This window comes from Macaca thibetana, chromosome 18 (assembly GCF_024542745.1).
Source record: "Macaca thibetana thibetana isolate TM-01 chromosome 18, ASM2454274v1, whole genome shotgun sequence".
In the NCBI taxonomy this organism is placed as follows: domain Eukaryota; kingdom Metazoa; phylum Chordata; class Mammalia; order Primates; family Cercopithecidae; genus Macaca; species Macaca thibetana.
The window spans coordinates 46,418,909-46,441,952 of NC_065595.1; the positions used below are offsets into that span (position 1 = coordinate 46,418,909).

The 23,044-nt window shown below is 35.7% G+C and overlaps 1 long non-coding RNA gene across 1 annotated transcript in view; it reads right to left on the reverse strand.

The window, feature by feature from the left end:
• Positions 1–15,346: 15,346 nt before the first annotated feature.
• Positions 15,347–23,044, reverse strand: part of LOC126941067 (uncharacterized) — a 40,288-nt gene continuing 32,590 nt past the window's right edge. The window contains exons 2-3 of the long non-coding RNA XR_007721079.1: positions 18,746–18,792; positions 15,347–15,641 (exon numbers count right to left, since the gene is read on the reverse strand). This is a non-coding gene — a long non-coding RNA (uncharacterized LOC126941067). The remainder of the gene's footprint in view (positions 15,642–18,745; positions 18,793–23,044) is intronic.

The following is a 23,044-nucleotide window of genomic DNA, read 5'->3' on the forward strand; positions in this document are numbered from 1 at the left end:
CATTGCTAAAACTCAACAATGAGTAACTCATCATATTGTTGGGTCAAACAAAATTCCAAAGAATACATGCCATATAATTTCATTTACCTAAAATTTCAAAAAACAAGCCAAGCTAACATACAGTGATGAAAGTCAGAATAACAATTTCCTTTGGAGGACTGTTGACTTGTAGAGGAAGTATGAGAGAGTCACTTGGGTGTTAAAAAAATTTTATGTCTCGATTTGGGTTTATGTGCATATAGATGTATGTACAATTCAAGCTGCACACTTAAATCTTGTACACTCTACCATATGTAAGATATGTCTCAATGATTTTTTTTAAGCTGTGTATATTTTTCTTGTCCTTTTCTCCCCTAAGCCTCATGTCATTTAGAGGTTCAGTCTTTCTGAAATTCTTATAAGTTCACCAAAACTTTTTATTTTACTTTAACATTTTTGCAACATTTTCATCATCTTTCCTATCTTTTTAATATGAATTCATCTTAATGTTCCAAATGCAATATATCTGGTTTCCTTAGACATGCATGCTTGTTTCCCTTATATTGGAACTAGTTCTTCAGGTCAGAATTTTATTTTAGAGAGTATAATCACTCTTCTGTTTTAGTTTCCTTCTCTTTGCCCATGAGACCACATATATAATTTTTTCATTTGATTTGGGACTCTGTTTTCCTAAAACTTTTGTTTAAACAGACCCATAATCAGCATTGTTTCTCTACATCATCATGAACTCCAATGTGATATTGTAATTTTTCTCCAATAATTATTTCACTTACCCATTATCAGCCAATTCACTCTAATTGGATTCAATTATTTGCAGCATGGATAAGGATAAAGAGACCAAAGGGTAGCTCTAGCTGTGTGAAGCCCTAAACCAAACCTGTTTTTATAGGGTGTCCTTACAGGGTAGGAGGCTTATGCCCTGGGGAAGATTCATCTGGTGAATCTAAGACGCTATATCACTGGGTGCCAGAGCCAGTTTTATAGTGAGTACTGCATGACTGAATGAGCATACTACAGAAATGGGAATCATCCTTAATATCACCCCAAAGAAAACACTCAGCTGTGCAGAAGTCTGCGCCACCAGTAATGGAGGCTACCAGAGCAGAAGCCCCAGTGTCTGAGAAAAAACAGCAGTCATGACATTCCAACATGAAAGCAGCAGCAAAACCCTAGTATTTATACACTGTATGTATTTCAGCTATGACATAGGCCTCCATCTTTGGTGGCAGAGAAAGAAAGTCAATGGGAGCACATTCTAGGGTAACCAGAACCTGGCAGTGGTTAAGGAGTTCACCAGGCTGAAGGGTTGCTTTTGAGTTTCATTTCCAGGGATAAAGTGAAACAAATTGAATTGGACTTTTGAATACATGTAAGACTCCTGAGGGATTTGTTTTTGTTTTTGTTTTTGACATATATGAATTCTAGACAAAGCACATAAAGAGGAGAGGATGCATTTTCTGCTCAATTGTAAATTGAACCTTCTGAGTTTCATAAATAATTTTGGGCATATTAAGAATTATAGGCTGGGCATGGTGACTCATACCTGTAATCCCAGCAGTTTGGGAGGCTGAGGCAGAAGGATCACTTGAGGCCAGGTGTATTAGTCCATTTTCACACTGCTGATAAAGACATACCCGAGACTGGGTAATTTATAAAGAAAAAGAGTTTAATGGACTCACAGTTCCACATGGCTGGGGAGGCCTCACAATCATGGCAGAAGGCAAGAGGCACATCTTACGTGGTGGCAGGCAAGAGAGAATGAGAGCGAAGTGAAAGGGGCAACCCCTTATAAAACCATCAGAACTCAAGAGACTTATTCACTACCACAGGAACAGTATGGGGGAAACCACCCCCATGATTCAATTATCTCCCACTAGGTCCCTCCTGCAACATGTGGGAATTATGGCAGCTACAATTCAAGATGAGATTTGGGTGGGGACACAGCCAAACCATATCACCAGGAGTCAGGAATTCTAGACCAGTCCAGGCAACATAGTTAGACCCTCACTCAATTTAAAAAAAAAAAAGAAAAAAGAAAAAAGAATTACAGACTCTCTTTCTTATTCTTTCTCCATAGAATTATGCATGCCACCTTCTTCGTAATAAAGGTAGTATCACAGAGTGGTTAAGAACCCAGGCTTTGGAATGAAACAGACCTAGAATCAACACTGAGTTCTAATTATTACAAGCTAGGTATTCTTATATTATTTAATGCCTCAGACTCTCAGTTTCCTGTATAATAAAATAATATGTGCATATTTAATGCCATAATTTATGTGAAGTACTTAGCAGATTGCCTGGCACATATTGTAAGTTCAATAAGTTATTATTATTCTTATTATTCCATGGAATATATATCTTCCATGGTATTTATTTTTTACTTTAACATGTATGTTTTCATGGTCTTACCATCAAGTTTCAGTTTATATATATCTTAATAATATTGACGAACATCTTTCCAGTTTTCATGCAGCACATATTGGATCTTGGCACAAAATATTCTAAATATTGTATATATTTTTGTGCTAGAGCATGCTTGATTTTTAAAATTTAAACTCAGAAAAAAACTACTTAGCTTTAAAATATGTTTAACACATTCTTTGATAATAAAATATTTACTGGTATTAAAAAATAAGACTAGTTTATCAAAACAATTTAGAATGGTAATAAAAATGAAGATCACTTTCTAAAGAAAGTAGTATGTCTTTAATTCCTCATGTGTTTACATTAATGTTTATAGAGGATTTTTGTGTAATAAAATCTTTGTTAATACTTTGAAATCAAATATCCATAAATAAAAGGAAAAGGAGACAGGATCTCAATGTACTAGGTATTTAATAAATATTGATAAATGAGTAAATGAAAGAGCCCACAAATGCATAGCTTTTTGTTCAATAGATAAAATGTATAAATATAAAACAATTAAACATGATAAAACAATGTATATCATGAAATACTAATGATTAATCTTGGCAATTATTGTTTTAAAATTTCAAGTGCCACTGTATTCTAAAGGACAAACCATATATGTATAAAGTAATTGCCATTCTGATATCATAGAAAGACTATACTAATCAACGTATACTAAACCAATATTTGAGTAACATTCAGGACTATGTTTCTCATGAAATCTGTTATATCAATTGATATTGGATAAAGTTCAAGCACCTTCTCAGGGGTTGAAATCTGGATGAAGGATGGAAACAAAGATGTTGTCGGGGCATGGTGGCTCATGCCTGTAATCCCAGCACTTTGGGAGGCTGAGGTGGGTGGATCACCTGATGACAGGAGTTTGAGGCCAGCCTGGCAAACGTGGTGAAACCCCATCTCTACTAAAAATACAAAAATTAGCCGGACGTGGTGGCAGACGGCTGTAATCCCAGCTACTCAGGAGGCTGAGGCAGGAGAGTTGCTTGATCCTAAGAGGCAGAGGTTGCAGAGAGCCGAGATCACACCATTGTACTCCAGCCTAGGCAACAAGAGCAAAACTCCATCTCAAAAAACAAAACAAAACAAACAAAAACAAAGATGTTAATAAATGGCAAGGTACCAAGTTAATGGTGGTGGTGAGCAATATGAGTTTTATAGCTTACCTTATTTAACATCTCTATTAATTGTAGGAGTAGACAGCTTGTAACAAAATTTGCAGAAGATCACACATTAGGAAATACCACAAGCACCACTGAAAACCAAGAAGTAATGGTAGATGTAAAGACATTTAAAAACAAAAACTGCCATTAAATATACTGAAAGAAGATGTATCAGTAATAGTGAAGATTTCAAACTCTACTGTTCTCATTTTCTGAGTTTCCAAGGCAGAAAACTAAATAAGCATCTAAAAACATAAATGCAATCTTTGAGGTTAATGATTATTTTTTTCTAAGTTATTTTTATGCATTATCCTAAGCTATTTGTAAGCATTTTTTTAGAGCTCATCACTGTCATGGAGATACTAAAAGCCATGTTTAGAGAGCAAATTTCACTGTGTTTGTCTGAGTAGGATACTAATTTAGATGTTCCTGGTCCATATCCTGTATCTCTACACATGAGTCCTTGTTTTGTGGTGGAAACAGTCATTCCAAGTTATCCAAAAAAAATAGGACTATGGCCATGAACAGCAATCCACAGGGCAGAATTTCTACCACTTTTGTCTTCTTATGCCACAAACTGCCTGTCTGAACTGTTAGGTATTATGCAATCTCTGACATGCCTGATGCTCAACTTATCTTCCTCCTATCACCTGTTGCTGAATGATTTTTGGTCCTTTCATTTTCCTCTGGAGGGTCTCTCTAGTCTTAGCATCCTAGCTGTCTCATTTAGAGTGTTTAAGAGGACTAATGCCCCATCTGATAACTGACAAACGCCACTGCCACTGTTTGGAAAATCTATTGTTGTCTCAAAGTCAACGTTTCTAAAGAGAATTCATTATCTTTTGTTGTTGTTGTTGATCCCTAAGAAGATTCCTCTAGTGACTTTTCTGTCTGTCAGTGGTGATAGATTTCACCTAGGCCAATAGGAATGGAAACTAGAGTTGTCTTTGGCTTTTCTATATTCATGACCTTCTGTATTCTATTGTTCACATAGTCTCTTTGAGTCTTCACTCCAAATTCACATTAATCTTCCTCTTTCCATTCACATTTTTACTTTTCTTGCCTAGGCCCATATAATTTCTATTTGTATGATTATAATAGCCTTGTGGGGCAAATAAAATAAAAATAATGGGTTTAATGATACTATTAAAGTAAGCACATATAACTAAAGGAAAAAGATTGTCACCATGTCACCCTTCCATAAAAGAATACCCAAATGCTCAGGGATAGGGAGAAACAAACAAACAAACAAACAAACAAACAGGCAAACAAACAAACCAAGGTCAATTTAATACAACCTAGATATACCTGGGGTGCATAAGCTTTTACTGGAAGTGAAGGTCTGGTTTTTCATGGTTTTGATCATGTATCATTACGTATCCTTGGGTGAAGACCAATCAGCATTAGGTGCCAAGAGTGGCATGCTGCTATAATGATACCTGAAAACATGGAGGCAACTTTGAAACTGGGTAATAGGCAGGAGTTGGAAGAGATTGGAGGTCTCACAAGAAGAAAGAAAGATGAGGAAAAGTTTGGAACTTCATAGATACTGGTTAAATGGTTATACCAATATGATGATACAGTGATATGGACAGTGAAGTCCACGCTGATGAGATCTCAGATGGAAATGAGGAACTTATCGGGGAGTGGATCAAAGGTCACTTGTGTTCTGTCTTAGCAAGGAGCTTGGCTGAATTCTGTTCATGCCCTAGGGTTCTATGTAAATTTGAACTTTAGAGTGATGACGTAGGATATAGCAGAATTCAAATTTGAACTTAAGAGTGATGAGCTAGGATATCTCATTTATAAGCAACAAAGAAATTTATAAGCAGCAAAGCCCTCAGAAATAGTGTGGCTGCTTCTAACAAGCTGTGTTCAGATGTAAGAGTAAACAAATGACTTAAAGTTGAAATTTATATTAAAAAAAGAAGCAGAACAAAAAACTTTGGAAAATGTGCAGCCTGGTTATGTAGCACATAAATAAAAAGCATTATCAGGAGAAGGATTCAAATAGGCTGCACAGCAACCACTACCTAGGAAGATTTGCCTAACTAAAAGGGATCCAGGTGCTGATAGCAAAGACAATGGGAAAAAGACCTTGAAAACTTTTCAGAGATCTTCAGGGCAGCCCCTCCCATCACAGACCCAGAGGTCTAGGAGGAAAGAATTGTTCTGGGGGCCAGGTCTGGGGCACTGCAGCTTTGGGACACTGCTCCTTACATCCTGGCCACTCCAGTTCCAGTCATGGATCAAAGGGCCCCAGGTACAGCTAGGGCCACCACTCTGGAGGGCACAAGGTGTAAGCCTTGATGGCTTCCATGTGGTGTCAAGCCTGTGTGTGCACAGAGTGCAAAAGTAAAGGAGGCTTGGAAGCTTCTACCTAGATTTCAGAGCATGTATGAGAAAGCCTGGGTGCCCAGGCAGAAGTCTACTGAAGGAGTAGAGCTCTCACAGAGAACCTCTATTAGGGTAGTGGTAAGGGAAAATGTGGAATTGGAGCCCCACACAAAGCCCCCACTGGGGTACTGCCTAGTGATGCTGTGGGAAGGGGGCTGCTGTGCTCCAGACCCCAGAATGGTAGAATCACCAGAAGCTTGCAACCTCAGTATGGAAAAGCCAGAGTGATAGAGCTGCTCAAGGTCTTGGAATCTCACCTCTCATACCAGTGTGTGCCCTGGATTTGGAACACAGAGTCAAAGGAGATTACTTTGGATCTTTAAGATTTAATACCTGCCCTGCTGGGTTTCAAACTTAAACGGGGCCTGTAGCCCTTTCTTTTGGGTGATTTCTCTTTTGTTAGAATGGGACTGTTTACCCAATGACTGACTGTACCCCCATTGTTTCTTGGAAGTAAATAACTTGTTTTGATTTTACAGACTCATAGGTGAATGAATTTATCTCCAGATGATAGACTGGACGTGAACTTGGGACTTTTGAGATAATAGCAGAATGAGTTAAAATGTTGGGGGACTATTGGGAAGACATGATTATATTTTGCAGTGTAAGAAGGACATGAAATTTGGGGGCACAGGAGCAAGGGCTGAATGATGTAGTAGTTTGGATATTTATCCATGCTCAAATCTGATATTGAAATGTGATCCCCAACATTGGAGGTGGGGCCTTGTAGGAGGTATTTGGGTCATGGGGGCAGATTCCTCATGGCTTGGTGTTGTCCTCATGATAGTGAGTGAGTTCTCAGAAAATCTAGTTGTTTAAAAGTATGTAGCACCTTTCCCCTACACCTTGCTCCTGTTCTCACCATGTTATACACAGGTTCCTGCTTCACCTTCTGCCATGATTGTAAACTTCCAGAGGCCTTCACCAGAAGCTGAACAGATGTCATGCTTCCTATACTGAAGAACCGTGAACCAATTAAGCCTCTTCTCTTTATAAATTGCCTAGCCTCAGGTATTTCTTTATAACAATGCAAGAATGGTCTAACACACTATATAATTAAATGCATTTCATAGTCTCTTTAACATGATCCACATGACTCACCCAATTGGTTTCTTCAATTTTCTTTGATAAAATTCGTCTCCCAAGCAATGCCAAAGATTAACTTGTTGGACTCCTCTCTCCTCCATTTAACCAAACAATTCCAATCCATGCTTTAGAACCCAGTGAAATACTTTAGGACATCTTTGCTAACACTCCAACATCAGATCAGCTCAACAAGTATGAAGCTGAATTGTCTTCTGAAATATTTTGGCACTTTATTATTTACACTACTCATTCTGGAATTTTACCTTATACTTTCTGGCATCAGAAATGTCTCTCTTGGCTAATTCTGTAAGATCAGGAGCACTTTATTCATTAAACATGTGAATAGCATTAATACCTGCTATATGTTGGGAAATCTGCAGTCCAGGGTTTTGAGATTAATAACAAAGATATGGTCTCTGCCTTTGAGTACTTAAGGTTTATTAGAGGAAATAGAATGAGAAATTATAAATATACTGAGGTTATAGATGGAAAATTGCCAGAAATTATGAAGATGTATAATAGCAGAGGGACCTCATGCCATTTCATGCTTTTTTTCATTAGTTTTTGTTAATTTTATGCTTTTCTTTTTTCTATGCTATATTTTTTAGATTTCAAAATTAATATATTTTCTTATGAATCTACAAATGTACTAAGAAGTTACTATGAATATATGGATGCATACAATGAATAGCAGTGATATTCCATATATATGCAGGAAAATAGATTGTCGAATAAATTGCATTGGCAAAAATTAGCTCTCGATTTAACAACAAAATGTTAATTCAAGTATCTGCAACTCTTATACACACATGCTCAATTCTAGATGTACTTACAATATAAATATAAAAGATGTAACACGTAACACTGTTAGAAAATGTAGACTACTTTAACGTTCTTGAGGTAGAAAGTGCTTTCTAACAAAACATAAAACCCAAAGACCACTGAAAAGCAATGGGCAAAGGGCATCAACTGCAATTCATGATTGAATAAACATCCCATAAAAATGAAAAGATACATTATGTTAATAAGAGCCAAAGATTTATGAATTAAAACAGCAGGCCAGGTGGGGTGGTTCATGCCTGTAATCACAGCACTTTGGGAGGCCAAGGTGGGCAGATCACCTGAGGTCAGGAGTTCAAGACAAGCCTGGCCAACATTGCAAAACTCCATCTCTACTAAAAATACAAAAATTAGCCAGGCATGGTGGTGCATGCCTGTTATCCCAGCTATTCGAGAGGCAGAAGAATTGCTTGAACCAGGGAGGCGGGGGTTGCAGTGAGCCAAGATCATGCCACTGAACTACAGCCTGGCTGACAGAGCGATACTGTGTCTCAAAACAAAACAAAACAAAACAAAAACAACAACACAAAACAGCAATAAGATATGTTAACATTATCAAATGAACAACAGTGTTTTCAATGTCTGATTTTAGTAAATGTCACAGGGAAACACATCACACTTATTTTACACATAAGGGTGCATTGATACATTTCTGGAGAACTATCTGAAAAAAATACATCAAAATATTTAACTATGTTCTGACTCTATGAATAATAAATATGTTCATAGGAATTTCACATAAGAAAATAATCAGTCAAGTGTAAAATGGTATATTTATTAAGTCAAAAAATTGGAAATAATTACTTATTAAAAATAATTGTTTAAAATTTTTAAATAATAACTTATAAAAATAAATTATGGCCCATCAATTCAATGAAATAATTGGCAATTGTTCAAATAAGTTTATATATAAATATATAAATATACACAAACAGCCCTTGTCACTGAGTGAAAAAAGTAGGTTCAAATATGGTATATATAGTGTGACTGAGCCATTTTACATTTATGTACAAAATGTGTGCATGTGCACGTGTGTGTGTATATTTACATCAGAGTACTAATAATATTTATCTCTGGGCAACAGGGTTTGAAATGAAAACAATTTATATTTAAACAGCTTTGATATCATTTGAGTTCTGTTTATTATGTGTGATGGTTTTTATAATACATGTTAAAGTTATCCATATTCATCATAGAAAAATTGAAACAGGAAAAAAAAATCACACAACACAGGGACAACCACTGTTCAGATTTTGCTGCATTCCCTTCTGCAATGTTTTTCTCTGCTTATATACAGGTGTTTAGATATATTTGAGATCATAATACAGAAAGAGTTTATAGCTGGCATTACTGGGTCTCTCATTCACCAGTCCATTCACTGGGCATTCATCACCTTTTCATGGAAAACTCCAGTTTATATTATGGGGAATGCAAAAGAAGGAAAGAAAATATTGAGAAGAGAAGAAATCTGCCAATAAATAATTCCCATTTACCTAAGTTATTCATTCAGCAAGTATTTATTGAGGGCCCTTTACCTGCTGGGCACTGTTCTAGATGCGACAAGCATGTAAAAACCAAGGAATTTTCTGTTCTTAATGGAAACAGAAGCCATCAATATTCGTTTGACATTTCTTAGTTTTTGAATGAATAAAGACATGTCTGATCTTCACATGATCTATCAGGCATTTAGTGTATTAACTATGTTAAAATTATTTAAATAACTAGAGATTTTTCTCTTGAGGCTGAGGTCACTATCATTTAGATTTCTTCCAGTGAACATATGCTTGCAAACCCATGCCAGCTGAATTAATGAGCAGAAGATAAATGTGTCTACTGATGGAGAAGAAGAAAGGACCAACGGAAAGCCACATGTAGTCAGGAAATGAATTCAACATTTGCCTTTGTTATAGGGCCAAAATGTGGGATGAAGACAAAGACCATATGGAAAATTATTATTGATATCAATAAAATTATGGTAGCTATGAACACATTCCTTCCTGTTCCTTGCTCTGATATTCTCTATTGCTCTTCTGTTTTGTATTGGGGAACTGGCTTCTCCAATGACAAATGCAGATGCAGACAGACTAGTTAAAGCTAAAAGCATGGTGACCACCATGGTGAGCAAGTAGAGGCCGTGGTCCAGGAACCAGGCAGGCCCTTGCAGGGGTGTGGCAAGGCAGTGACAAAAACAGGCAATCAGGCTTTCATGGGAGGAACTGAGACATCAAAAAGTTCAGCAAGTTGCACTGTAGATGGGATACAGATGGAAAATATGTCCCCAAAACAAGGTAAGGGTTTAATTATTAATGCAGAGTGTTCGGCTAGAGAGATACCAGGTTTATGGCTTGATTCATTTTTTGTTCCTCTTGAATATCAGGTCTTAGAGCTACAGATGAGGCTTAACCCACAAATAAAACTTTACTCAGCTGTGGAAACCAGCTTTGAAAGAAACTTATTCAATAAGGTTATATCCTCTTAATAGTTTGAAATCCCACAACTTATCGGGAAATTGGAAAATCATGATTATTACATAGAATCACATCTTTCTAGATCCTCTGATTACTACTGTGGACCCATTACTTTAACTTCCTGAGCCTTTCTCCCTCTTCCCCCAACACATTGTAGTGCTATTGTGAAGGTATCACTATCCCCTTTTCCTTTATTTCTACTTTCATTTTAGATGAAAATGAAAATTACATTGAAAATATTGTTATGGTAGAGATCACTCATGACATCTTGGTATTTGTGTAAAACAAAAGCTGGTGCCCCTCCATGAAGAGGTTTAGATAACTTTATACTCTGCATTTATGCCTAGGCTTGGTCAGTTAACAGGTAGATTGGACGTAATAGAAAAGGAATTTTATCTTTTCCTAATATAATGCCTAAGTACTACCTGTTCAACCCCAAGGTCTCCATTCTCAGCCTGGGTTATGTTAGGGTTCCCTGAGGTTGTGCTGTGTACTGCCCGTATGGCTGTGGGTAGTGACCCTGTATGCCCTTGTCATGTTATACATAAAATTTAATTTTCTAGTGGTGAGAAATCTCTTAAATTATTTCACGTTTGCATACCTTAACCCAAAAAGAGAAGATGGCAGTCAATCTCTTTTTTCATGTATTTATTTATTTATTTTGGAATTTCTGAAGCAGTGATAAAGAAACCTGCATTTGTTATAAATGGAAGGAGCTTAATGGAATATGTTGGTTTTGCTCTATATGGCTATTTGTAAGTATGAGGAAACTGAATGCCATCTGGGAAGTAGAAATCACTTTTTCCAGTGCAGTATTTTTAATTACGTCTTTTCACCTGAGCTCCAGGGCAAAAGTTCCATTTTTTCCCTGCTCATTATTAATAAACCCCACAAGTACAGGGTTTTTAAATTTCATATTTTAAGTGAATTTTGCATGCAAAATTTTCTGAAATGACGATTAGCTATGTAGTTAAGATGATATGTTGGCTCTGGAGTTTCTTCACTTCATACAAATCTTTATATCCTACTTTGATTGACTACACTCCGTGCACATGGAAATACTTATTCATACACAATATGCATGTTACTGAAAGTGTGTTCAATAGCTTGTGGTGATTATTGTTTGTATGCTACTTACATTTGAAACATATGGCAACTATATTTGTTTTTTTTTTTTTTTTGGTCTATTATTTGTGTTGAGTGTGATATTGTTCACTATGCAGACTTGCAAGCATTTTGAAATTAATTAACCTGAACAAAATTGAATTCACCAGTCTAGGTTCCTTAATAATATCCTGCCTAAGACATTAAATAATAAATGAGAGGAGAATGGATGTGGGGAGATTCCAAGGAGACAGAATGAGAGATCAGGCCTCCTGAATTTTTATTCCCCATTCTACCATTGTGTCCCTCTGTGCTCTTGAGTCAGCCACTCTCTGCTTTTGTTTTCCTGGCTGTAGCATGAGAGTAATAGCAAGCCTGGGCGGTATTGTAGTGAGAGAGAATGAATGCCTAAAATGTGCTTTGAGAGCCTCAAGTAAAACACACTATGCCACGTGTGGAAATTATTATTGGTTCATTCTTCATGCACTTTTGGTCCTTGCCCTCTAGGCTCACACTGCCAGCCAAGGCACCAATTACTGTGGATGGGGCTGTTGGTTCTTGTGATGTGAACACCTGTCCTCCAGCAAATGAGTTGAGATAACACACACCAATTTACTCTGTGTGTCATACACCCTACAAATTGAATCTCCAAAATACACTCAGAGTTGAATAATAAATGACACTGGGTTTAAATGACAGGAAATAGATGCAATACAATTGCTTGGGCATCTGTGTCCACCCAGGCCTTTGTCCACCCAGTCTGCTGCTGTAACGCCATGCCAGACTTCCCTCTGCATTTTCAGAGCTGACTAAGGGGCCATCTGTATGGGGAAAGTCACTGCAGAATTGCTGGCTTCCCTGGGACAGCCTCGGGCTGATTAATTCAGTCAAGGCAGGGCTTGGCAGACCCTGACCCATGCTGCTTATCAGATAACACAAAATTGCAACCTAATACAATTCCAAGGACCTTCAATGTATATTTTAAGAAACATTCATTAGGCAGTGGGACAAACTGCCACCATAAAAATTGTTATCCTGAAGTTTACAGGAGAAAAAAATTCAGAGGGTAAAAGGAAAAAGAAAGGGAAGCATAGGGTAGGGGTTGAGGGAATGGACTTTCAAGGGCAGTCAAATGGGGGTGCGAACCTTGGCCAGCTCTTTACCAGCTGTGTGACTTTTGGCAACGTCATAAACCAAAATTTCCCCACTCTTCAGTTTCTTCACTCAACTCTAAGTTGAGACCATGCCTAACTTGTTCATCCTTGTAACCCGGATCCCTGGCACAGTATTTGGCACACTGTAGATGTTAAGAAACAATGGATGAATGTAAGATTTTTCTGGAGTCATTTTTTGCTACTTGGTACAGATAGGGATTTAACCAGACAGGATAGGCGCACAACCATCTGTGTCAGCTCACTCCGGTGCCTTCCCGTGGTCTCTATGGGAACCACCTCTGGGTGAGGGAGAAAAGAGCTTCTTCAGAGTTTGGCCTGCTCTGTTTAAGCGCCCAGCCAGGAGGTTAAGCATAATGCTTAAGCTCGTTTTGTACCAAATCAACTATCTTCCCTCAAATAATATATATTGCACAGCAAGGATTTCATATTTGGTACATTTCTGATACTCTTCACTTATTCGTATATTTATAGAATTATGCGTATGTAGAATTTTGCAGTGTTTCTAATGGTTTTCTTTCAGTTAATGAAGTGACCCTCAAATAAGAACAGATGCATGCACCTCCCATGGCTGTGTTTTATGTAGATACCTACGTACATCCATTTTTCCTTTCTTTCCTATTTTTAATTACATGCTAATCCATCAGAACTGCATTGCTCCAGATACTCTTTTCTATGGCCATTCACACTTAAAATATCCTCTCAAGATCAAGAGGAAAAGTGAGGGTAAGAACAAAATAGGTACTAATTTATTCACCTTTATTTTATGTCCTCCAATCTTTAGCTAGCACCTCCTTTGGCTAAATCTAGCAGGAAGCCAGCTGACAGAGTATCCTGAGAAACATCACCTTCAGGGCTTAGCTTCCTGTGTTCCAGGGTGGAACAGAGCTAGGAGGAGGCATGAATCTTAAGGTGGACCAGCTCGGAACCAGCACAAAGCACTTAGTGCTTCACATTATGTTTGTTTATGTAGATGTCTCCATTCTAAGAATGCGAGCTGCCTAGAAACAGAAACTGTATCTTTTTCTGCTTTGTATGCCCTGCTACCTGCACATTGCTTTGAGTAGAAGGTAAGCTTAACAAGTGTCAAATGGGTGGATTTATTTGTGGAGTTAAGTAGTATTCTTCCCAGGAAACATGTTTGTATTTTTAGGGGGATAGGTTTGGACCTGTAGGAGCCCATGGTCTAGTAATGGATATAAATGGGTATGTAGCATAGTAGGGAGGGGATTGGAGGAAGGATCAACTAAGAATTATTTACAATTCTTCAAAAGGCCCTGTTAAATTTGACAAATACATCTGAGCAAAATCTTAGCATTAGCTTGGCTTTGGATCTTTTGTGGCTTCCCTTAATTGAGAACAGCATGACCCAGACAGTGGTTACTTCTTCAGAGTGGTTTCCAGAAAGGAAACTCAGAGCACAGAACTGAGAAGAACCTGTTAAAGCCACAGCTGACGTGCAGACCTCAGGTGATTTGAGCAAGAAATATGTGTTTGCCATTGTGAACTGATAAGGTGTATGTATTATGAGATGATAAGGTATATGTATTAATTTTCTATTGGTGCTGTAACTAATTGCCATAAACTTAGTAACTTTATCAACACCAATTCATTCTCTTTAGTTCTTTTGGACTAAAGTCTGACATGAGTTTTACTCGGCTAAAATCAAGATATTGGCAGGGCTATGTTCTCTTTTGTAGACTCTAGAGAAAATCTGTTTCCTTGCTTTTTCTGACTTCTAGAGACTGCTCACATTCCTTGGATCATGGCTCCATTCCATCATCTTCAAAGCTAGCAATATAGCATCTCTGACCATTATTCCACACTTACATCTTCTACTGAATGTCTTTTTCTGCCTTCCTTTTCTAATTTCAAGGACCCTCATGATCTCATTGGGCTCATCCAGATAATTCAAGACCATCTATTTCAAGGTCAATTGATTAGCAATCTTAATTTCTCTTCGTCATGCAGCCTTAACATATTCACAAGTTCTAGGGATTAAAATGTGGACATTCTTGGGGGCTATTATTCCGCAGTATGGGTATTGTAATCAAGGCATCAAGCATGATGATGTTGCTAAAAAGACAGAGAACTAGGGACTACTTTAAAAATGAACATGAAACAGCAGCTACTTGTGGTTATTTGAAGTAACAAGATAAAATATAAAGCAGAATAACATTAAATTTGATGACCTGGCTGTTTGCCCAGTAGCCCAGTACTGCCTCTAGCTGTAGCACCTTGGGCAAGTCATTTGATTTCTTCTATTCCTCTTAATTTTTTCAACTGTAACATGGAAATAATAACTCTACTGCTATTTATTTTTCAAGGTTATTAAATAGATCAAATCAGTATGTGTATATATACATACGTGTGTGTGTGTGTGTCTACATGGTTTGTTCTTTCATTCTCCGTAATGATATATATATATATACACACACACACACTAACAGTTGGTAATAGGGTCATCAGATTCAACCTTCCTCCAAATTTCTCTTTTAAATGCATTCTGCTTTATGTGTCTACTTATGGGCTTGTATAGAGTAGGTTAATTCACTTTTTCATTGAAAAAGTAATACATCTTCCAAAAATGCACACCTTCTTAATCTCTTCATCAATGATAACTGTTCAAACTTACTCAGTAATCAACAAATGAGATTAAGGTCTAATTTTAATTGATTTAAAGTCCTATGTTTGGAAACAAATATGATATGCTTGTGTACATGTTTGTTCTACATTGCAAAAATTTTTCTGTACTTAATATTTTACATCATATCACAACATGGTCTTGACAATTCCAACTTCAATTATGTAGGTATTTCAATGGAAAACTCTCATTAGAATGAACATATACAATTGCTTTTCCTTTTGTTGGGGATTTGGCTTGGCATTCACTGTCTATGACCATTTTGACCGACTCTTAAGGCATCCCTGGGTAAGTAGCTGTCTCACTCAATGGAAGATGGAAGCTGTTCTTCTCCCAGCATCTGTGGAATGGAAGAGTTTATCTAATCATTCCACATGTGTTAATAAGAGATCAGCATATTATAGATAACAAAAGAATTCATATATTTCTATATATTTTGTTCTTTTGCCTTTTTAAAACATATGCATTACTATTTAGCTATGTCCAATTAAATGCTCTCCAGTGTGTATGTATTAGAATATGTACAACACATAGATATTTGCCTGTTTTTAGAACAAACTATTATACTTATCCAGTGACAGATCTACTTTTTAATGTACTGTTTTCAAGAAATCATGAATTTGTCAGTGGGAAAGCTAAATATTTTCAGCAAAGTAATGCAATGAAAGAAAAATGTCACTTAAGAATGTTTCCCACATTCAAGATAGAGGTCTATGACCAGTCCATGGACTTTGAAATTACTCTATGCTAGCCTAAACATGAACATAAAAATTAGTCCAAAACATGACATTAATAAGGCAAAAAAGTCATATGCAAATTAAAACTTTGCCAGAGGAATAATAATTAAACATGTATTACATAAACTATGCCGTAATGGCACTACGTGCCCCTAAAAGTAAAAGCAATTGATTATTCTGAGAAGTCATCTTGAAAATTAGTGTCTAATAAAATGAAAGAAATCTACTCCCTTGCTCAGCTCTAGTGTCTAAAAGTAGTATTTTGAAATACTTTGTTTTATAGCTCATTGTGTTGTTAACCACCATACTCATTATCATTATTTTTGTGGGTCTTAATTTACCATTTCAGGCAGTAGCTGTCTGAAGTAACAGAATGAGATATCAAACACAATACCTTTTAAAACAATTATAAGCAAATGAGGAGATGGATAACCTATTCTCCGTGATGTGCTTATTTCACGTCTCGTATCTGTATCAAAACATCTCATGCACCCCATAAATATACATACCTACTATGTACCCACACAAATTAAAAATAAATAAATAAAATTACAAGCATACATAACAATTCATATTTCATGAAAACATATAAACAAAAAGTTTTACACTAAACACAATAGAATGACTGTCAGGGAAGGAATGGAGAATGGGAGTGGGAGATGACAATTTAAAAAATCAATAAATGAATCACTAAAACAAAAGGGATTTCAGCATGCTATGATTTAAGGGGTATGATTAACTTAACCTTCTGCACCAGGGGTTCAAAAAGTACTAATTTGTTTGCATTTTAGCTTCTTTGGGGGCAGTGGTTCAATACTGAATGCAAATAGTAGTGACCCAAGGAGCTTTTAAACAATGCCCCCTCTTAGACCCAACCCCTAGATGTTCTGATTGATGTCTGGAGTGAAAATTAGGCATATGTATTTGTTGTGATTAAACATTACAAGGTAAACACATCGGTGTACCTATAATCCTTGGCCAAACAATAAATATTACCAGAATTCCTGATGCTACTTCTCGCTGGACATCAATAGTCTTAAAAGCTCCAGAAGTGATCCTAATGTTTGTGCAAAGTTGAGGACCATTATTCTAGTTCATACTCACGGTGTTCATTTCTTATGACATTCTTTCCCTTGCACTTCTTTTTCTTTTTCTTTCTTTTTTTTTTTTTTTTTTTTTTTTTTTTTTGACGAAGTCTCGCTCTGTCGCCCAGGCTGGAGTGCAGTGGCGCGGTCTCGGCTGACTGCAAGCTCCGCCTCCCGGGTTCACGCCATTCTCCTGCTTCAGCCTCCCAAGTAGCTGGGACTACAGGTGCCCGCCACCACGCTTGGCTAATTTTTTTGTATTTTTAGTAGAGACGGGGTTTTGCCGTGTTAGCCAGGATGCCTTTTTCTTATTTTGTAATTTCCTGGTGTTACTTCTCATAGTGGGCAGGAAGGATTTGTACAACTTTTTTATCTTTGGCGGTTAATAATGTATTTATTTTATACAAGTTTGATTAATAGATTAACTATACATAGCATTCTTATTTAGAATCATTTTCCCACTCAAATTTTTTAATATTTTCCTCTGTCTTTGAGCATCCAATTTTGTTGAAATAAATTTGGTTTCTTTTGTTGTACATGTTTCTTATTATATTTTCCTGAAAATTTTATTGATTTCTTTTTTATCCTTAAAGTCCTGAAATTTTACTAGTGTTATCGATATGTAACTTTCTGCTATGTAACCAGCTCAGCACCTGATAGGGCCTTTCAATATAATTTTTTTCTATTATTTCTATTATTTCCTTGATTACTTTCTTTCCTCCATTAACCCCTCCTGAAATGCTTGTTAGATTAACACTGGCACTCAGGAATTGTACCTGCATATTGTAACTTTATAAATAAATAAATAAATAAATAAATATTGGAATTAAATATTGGAAATAAATAGCATTGGATTTTTTTTAAAACATAATCTTTTCAATACTAAGTTTGGTCTTGCTGGATTATTTTCTTATTAAATGCATTAATTTATTTCTTTTGTAATCACAATTAAAATTCATTTTCTACAAACTCATTCTCTGGTGTTTCTTTTTTTGTAATAGGTCATTTTTGTTTTATGGATGCAATATCATCTTTAACTTCTCTGAGGGAACTAATAGGAATATTTTTAACTTTCATTTTGGTTCCTAAGTTATTTGTTTCCTATGGGGCTAACTTTTTGGTTTATTTATTTTGACTCTTGCTATGGATGCTGTTGGTTTTCCTCCAATATGTGGTGATATTTAGATATCAGTTTATATTTATTGAATGAAAAATTAGGATGATTAATAGAGTTAGTGTATTGTTTTCCTAACAGACCTTCAATTATGAGAGGTGTGATTTTTTATGGGTGGGGGGCTTTGTTCATACGGAGAGTATGTGTCAGTAATGTATTGCTCTCTAGGTTACTGAGCATGAAACAATGGAACAGTTTTGACTGTTTAAATTTTGAGCTAATCCTTGGTTATTTTGAGAAGGACAGATCTTTCATTTAGTGTTTAGAGCTGAGGCTTTCTCTGTCCTGTTTTCTCTTCCCAATTATTTGCTGTATTCCCAATTATTTATTTCCAATTATTGCTATAATTGATCTCATATATAATTGATCCCAATTTAATTATTTATTCCCAATTTATCCAAATTATTTGCTATATTCTCTAAAACTTTCTAGTATACTGTTGGCTCACCTTTCCCCCACGTATTCTAATTTTCATTAAAAAACATTTCAGTGGACCTCAAAAATAAATGGAGATAGTTGTTTGCATTAAATTTGACAACTTTTACACTGAAAACCCTGATGAGCATATGATAGGTTTTAATTAATTAAAAGGAAAAATGCATATAGATATCAATATGTTGAAGTACATTAATGAGTAGATTCAGTAAGTTTATGACCTAGAATAAGGCAAGATATTGCTAAAACAGTAATTAAGATATATAATATAGTGTAATCATTTAGATCAAAAATTTAGAATCATTAATATAAACAAACCTAGGACATACTGGTAATTGCAGACCTAATATGCACTGTCAGTATGTTTGTAGTAGATAGCCCAATATTTTGTAGATATGTACATCTGTTTGTCTATTCATCCATATATTTGTCTCCTTATTGCTTTATTCATCCTGCTTTTCCTGTATCTATGCAACGAGTTTTAAAGAAAACTAAAAAATATCCAACTTCTTTAGCCTTCCAGGTAAGGAAAAAGATAATGGCCCTAAAACTCTTTAACCCAATATTTAAGTTACAACAGGGTTTATTACTTTTCTGTGCTGTGGACCCCATGGTAGTCTAGAGAAACCTATAGACCCTTTGGCAAAATAATATGTTTAAATATGCAAAAAATAAACACACAAGATTATATACAGGAAACTAAGTATAGTAAAACAAATTTGTTATAATAACAAAAAAACAAATTTCTTATACATTTCACATTTATAGTGCGTGCTCTTTTTCTTGATTAGTTTTACCGGAGGACAGTCAGATTATCGGCCTTTTCCGAGAACTACTATTCAGAAGAAAGTATTGCTATTTTAGTTTTCCATTAACTTCAGAGCTATCTTTCTTATTTCCTCATTTCTTCTGTCTTTAGCTTTATACTGGATTTATTCTGTTTTTCTTTTTTCTAAAGTCTTAAATTAGAATATTACCTCATTAAGTTCCAGCTTTTCTTCTTTTCAAGTATAAGAATGTTAAATACATTAGCATTTCTCTAAGTAATGCTTTATTGCATTTCATACTTTTTGGTACATAGTAATTTTATGATGACTGTTTCAATGTATTTTCTATTTTTTTAGATTTATTTTATGATCTGAATTATTTAATAGCATATTTTAAAATTTTCAAATGTGTGAGTGATTAAAGTTCATTTTCATAACTGATTTCTAGCTTAAATGTAGTCAGAAAAGATATATCTAGCTGTTATGGTAATGATGTTTTAGAATTTGTAGATGTTAGTTTTGTGGTTCATTAAATGAGCAAATTTTGCTCTGAGTGCTTGAAAAGTACATATACTTTCAATTTAGGGAGTGTGTTTTTTCTATAGAACATGCTTGTGAATTGTGATATTTAAATCTTGTACATCCTCAAATTTTTTGGTCTGACCTATATCAATTACTGAGAAAGTTATATTAAAGTCTGCTATAATAGTGAATTTGTCAATTTTACCATATAGTTTTGTCCTTTTGTTTTAGAAAGTCAAAAGATACATTACTGGATAAAGTTTAGAGTTTTACATATTACTGGTGAATTGGGCCTTTTATCATTATACACATATTTTCTGATACTTTAATTCAAATCATGTAGCCTAATTGTGATGCAGTTTTTTATCTGGAATTTAATTTTAATTTTTCCTTGAACCCTGAGGGCCATTTTTGTTTAAATTTGGCAACTTGATAGCTGTGCCTTCTTGTATCTCGGGCCTTCCTTCTGAAACCTTGTATTTCTAAAGTATATTCGCTCACTGTTCTCTTATAAGATTTTGTGTTTATTTTTGTGGCAAAGTAATCTCTATTTCATCTTCATTTTTGTTGTTGTTTGCTAAAAATGTCTGTATATCCCTCTCATTCCTGAATGATAGTTTTGGGAAGACATAACATTCTGGTTGGCATCTATTTTCTCTTCTTTGAAGATATACATTCAGCTGTCTTCTGGCTTCTATTTTTGCTTTTGAGAATTCAGCTGTTTTGTTGTTCCTTCATAAAGAATGTCTTTTCCCTCAGACTGCTTTTAAAGTCTTCACTTTCTCTTTATTGATCTTCAGTGCCACTGTAGTTCCTATAGTACATCTAGGCGTATATTTCTCTTCAGTAATCCTATTTAAAATCTATTGGACTTTCTGAGCCTCAGAATTGGTGTCTTTATCATTTCTGGAAAATTCTCAGCTATTATCACTTTGGATATTGCCTTTTATCCATTTTCCCTATTCCCCTCTCAGGAACTATGAATCGACATATAGTGACTTTTTAACTTTATCCTCAATAGCTCTTAACCTCTATTTCATATTTTCATTTCTTTATGATTTTGTGCTACACTTTGCGTCACTTTTTAAGCTCAATATTCTCTTAAATAAATTCTCTCTTTACCCAGTGGCCAAGAGTTTGCTTCTTGTTTTTGTTCTTGTTTTTGAGACAGAGTTTCACCCTGTTGCCCAGGTTGGGGTGCAGTGGTGCGATCTCAGCTCACTGCAGCCTCCGCCTCCTGGGTTCAAGCGATTCTTCTGCCTCAGCCTCCCAAGTAGCTGGGATTCCCGCCACTAATTTTTATATTTTTAGTGGAGATGAGGTTTTGCCATGTTGGCCAGGCTGGTCTCAAATTCCTGACCTCAAGTATCTGCCCGCCTTGGCCTCCTACAGTGCTGGGATTACAGGCTGAGCCACCATGCCTGACCCCTAGAGTTTGCTTTTAAGCCATCTATTGAGTTACTCATTTTAATTATTGTAAAAAGTCTATTTAGAAATTTTGAAATATCTCCCTGGTTATTTTTGATAATCTCTTGTTCTGTATTATACATTTACCTGTTTTTTTTTTTTTTTCTTTAAGCCTTTTGTTTTAATATTCCTTACTTGATAATACCAATATTTGTATCTTTGGGGCAATATTCTGTAGGTTTTAAAAAATTCCCTCCTGATAATTCAGTTTTTCTCTCTTTCTCTGATGGTAGCTATTTTGCTTATGTGAAAATGTTATGAGGTTGAGATGTAAGACCCATTTCTTCAGAGAAGAATGTTTCTGTTTTCTATAGTTGAGTGTGGGGGGTAGGATTACTTAGTGTTTGAGTTACAGAACTTGTTGACCAGAAAGGTATGCTACTTAATTTATTTCTCAATCTCAAGTAAAGGCACACTAATATTTGGAAAATTTCAGGGGAAAATTTTCTTTTTCTTTCTAGTTCTACATAGATTCATGGCTAAACTAGGCAAATATTCTACCATGTCCTTCTGCTTTTTTCTTTCTTCTTCTTTTTTTAATCTTCCTAATTCAACCACACACTGCATTGCCTTTCAGGATATCAGGTTCTGTGTGGTGGTTTCTGTTTTTATCTTTCTTTTTTGAGTGCTCCATAAACAGTAATTTTGATTGTTCCCCATGTCTGTGGCTCATTAAAGGCCAAAATGCTACACCACCATAAGTGTTTTCTTACCTCTTTTGATGCCTCCAAAAGCTTCTATTTTCCTGCCAACTCAACCATTCCTTTTAAAAATTATTTTAAAAATATTTTATCTAATGAGCACACCTAATGTCCAGATTGTGGTTTCTAAATACTATTTTTGAGAAATGGCTGCTGTGAGACTGGCTCATGGAGAGTACACAGTGAACCTGATACATCCTGTTATGCCAGAAAACAAGCAAGCTCTGTATTAATGGAGACATGCACAAAAACCCAGAATCAGTTCTGGAATAATTTGAGCATCAAAAAGGATAATGAACATAACTGACTATAAACATTAAATACATAAAAATCTATGACACCACCATGGTGTCAGACAGTAAGAGACGTGCCGCAATGAGGAGATTATTATACTATTTAATTTTAATATTAGTAATTAATGGAAAAGTTAATCATTTGTTATAACGCTTGGAGGAAGTACATTTCAGACCATGATATGAGATAAAGGTCTTTAAAAACAATCAAACAAACAAATACCAGAAGTTTACTAATGCCAGTTTAGAGAAGGGAGGGAATGAGGGAATTAGAAAATGATTATTTTGTAACCCTGAGTAAAATAGTTCAGAAAAGGACTTAGAGGCTAAAGTCATTAAAGGAAATGTTTTGGAGAAACAGGGTATTTACTAAAAGCAAAGCATCACAACAAAATCACTTGCTAATTGCATGAAGAAGGGGAAAAATACTTACCTTTAAAATGGAAAGATTTGGCAGTCATCATCTTGACCATGGATGAAAAGCAGTCTCTCTAACAGTGGACTGCTTGACATCAAATGTTTCCTGATGAAATGGGGGCAGGGCCTGCAACTTATTCTTGCC